The sequence below is a fragment of the Dipodomys merriami genome, unplaced genomic scaffold, assembly GCF_024711535.1.
Source record: "Dipodomys merriami isolate MVZ:Mamm:240054 unplaced genomic scaffold, mDipMer1.0.p SCAF_201, whole genome shotgun sequence".
Classification (NCBI taxonomy): Eukaryota; Metazoa; Chordata; class Mammalia; order Rodentia; family Heteromyidae; genus Dipodomys; species Dipodomys merriami.
Window position 1 is genome coordinate 2,043,140 of NW_027203394.1, and position 2,361 is coordinate 2,045,500.

The following is a 2,361-nucleotide window of genomic DNA, read 5'->3' on the forward strand; positions in this document are numbered from 1 at the left end:
CCGCCGCCCGCCCCGCCCCGCCCCGCAGACGCCGGCCAGCACCGCCGTGTGACCGCCGCCCGCCCCGCCCCGCCCCGCAGACGCCGGCCAGCACCGCCGTGTGACCGCCCCGCCCCGCAGAGGCCGGCCAGCACCGCCGTGTGACCGCCGCCCGCCCCGCCCCGCAGACGCCGGCCAGCACCGCCGTGTGACCGCCGCCCGCTTCTGGCTCTCTGGTGCTGACCGGAGGGAAGAGTCTGAGGAGCCGCCCTGGGCCCGCGGGCGCCGACGGAGGGACGCGCGGGGCCCCGGATGCCGACGGAGGGACGCACGAGGCCCCGGATGCCGACGGAGGGACGCGCGGGGCCCCGGATGCCGGCTGAGGAGGGACGCGCGGGGCCCCGGATGCCGGCTGAGGAGGGACGCGCGGGGCCGCGCCGCTGTCCCCGGAGGCGGAGCGTCCAAGGGCGGCTCGGCTCCCCGCCGCCTCCTCGGCTCCCCGCCGCCTCCTCGGCTCCCCGCCGCCTCCCCGTCCTCCCACTGCGGTTGGTTGTGATGAGGCCCGAGCGTCCGTGGGGAGATGGTTTTGAGCGCTGAGGCGCTGCCAGGCCCGGCCGAGGCCGGGGTCGTGCGCTGACTCACGCGGCCCCTTCCGGGTCGAGGGGCAGCTGCGGCCAAGGCGGGCGTTAGAGCCTGTCAGCGGCCATCGGCGGGACGCGGCGGGGAGCCCGTCACCGCACGGCACAGGAGCGGGGAGCCCCGCACAGCACGGCGGGACGCGGCGGGGAGCCCCGCACAGCGCAGCACAGGGGGCGGGGAGCCCCGCACAGCACGGCGGCGGGGAGCCCGCGCCCTCTCTCTCCGGCCCGCAGCGGGGAGCCCGTCAGCGCGCGGCGGGGAGCCCGCGCCCTCTCTCTCTCTCTCTCCCGGGGCTGCCCCACTGTGGGGACCACGCACAGGCCGAACCGAAGGTTTGCCGGCGACGCGCTCTAACCCGCGCCCGGCCCGCAACACACACAGCGCGCGGCCTTACTGTACTGTATCGTCAGGCGGGGCCCGAACCCGGGTCAGAGCCTCGGGGCGCCCCTGCCCGGGCTGGCTTCGAACCGCGACCGCAGCCTCCCGGGCACCGGCGCCGGCCTCGCGGTACACCCGGAAGAGGCCAAAGAGGGCAGCGGGGAGCGCGGACCCCGCCAAGGGATGGGACGCTCCCCGCGGCGCAGCGCACGCGCCCGGCACGGGCCGCACGGCGGCTCCACGCAGCGGGGTCCGCGCAGGGCCGGACGGCAGGCAGCCCACGGGGACACCGTCACTATAACCCGGGTTAACCACCAGCAACTTCCTGCCGGGCGCTGGCATCCACCAGACTCGCTGATGCTGACCCGTGTCTGGGCATGGCTGACAAGAATGAAGCTATCAAGAGACAGAGCTTCACCATTGCCCCCAAATCACCTCCTCACTCCAGCGACAGCTCGACCCCAGAACCTCCCAAAGGACCACTGCCTGTATCTCCCCGAGCGCCAAAGGCTGCACTTGATGGATTTTTTCCCTTAGGGTTATTTCGGTGCTAGAAGAGGGTCACTCAAGATTCTGAAACGCTTACTGTGTGGATGCCAGGCAGTGTCCCCACCACGTAACGCGAGCGTGTGCTGGTTAAATCACATGTTCTCAAGTTTCTTCCTTCTGGTTTCTTCCGCTAAGTTCAAACATGGCTGTTTTAGGTTTGTGTCTTTGCTCCTAAGAAATTCCCGCTGTATGACACTCTGCGGTAGGCGCCAATGCCAGGGTGGAAGGTCAGCGGATGCCCCTCCGCCATCGTTGTTTTATATTGGTTATCTTCTAATTTAGCCTTCTATGTCCCTCAGAAGCAGGAAAGAGAGACATTCTTCCTTGCCGATTGAACTTCAAAAGGATAGCCCTTCACATGAGACACAATTAAAGCTTTTCTCAAGTACAAGAGAAGATGCACAACGGTCTGGAAGAAGCTGTGTGGGGCCCTGGTCAGCCCACCTTCCTCATCTCCTGCAGTAAGTAGCTTGTTACTCCTATCACTGCTAAGGGGCTGGGTGTGGAGAACCGAAGTTTGCCTCCACGAGGTTTTTCAGCCATCAGATGACCGAATTGGGACTTCATATTTATTCTGATCTGCTTTCCAAGACCTAAGTCTGTGAAAAATCAGAGGCTAAAGGAAACTGCCGATGCATGTCCGAGAGATTGTTCAAGTGGCCTCTTCAATAATCTCCCAAAACCCTTTCAGCAATTTTAAGGGAAAAGAAACCTCACGGAAGAAATTCTTTCTGTCTAAAAGCATTATTTGACACGTTCCATAATTTTTACAATTGGAGTATTGCATTGAGTAAGAAGAGCCAATAAAGTTTTCTT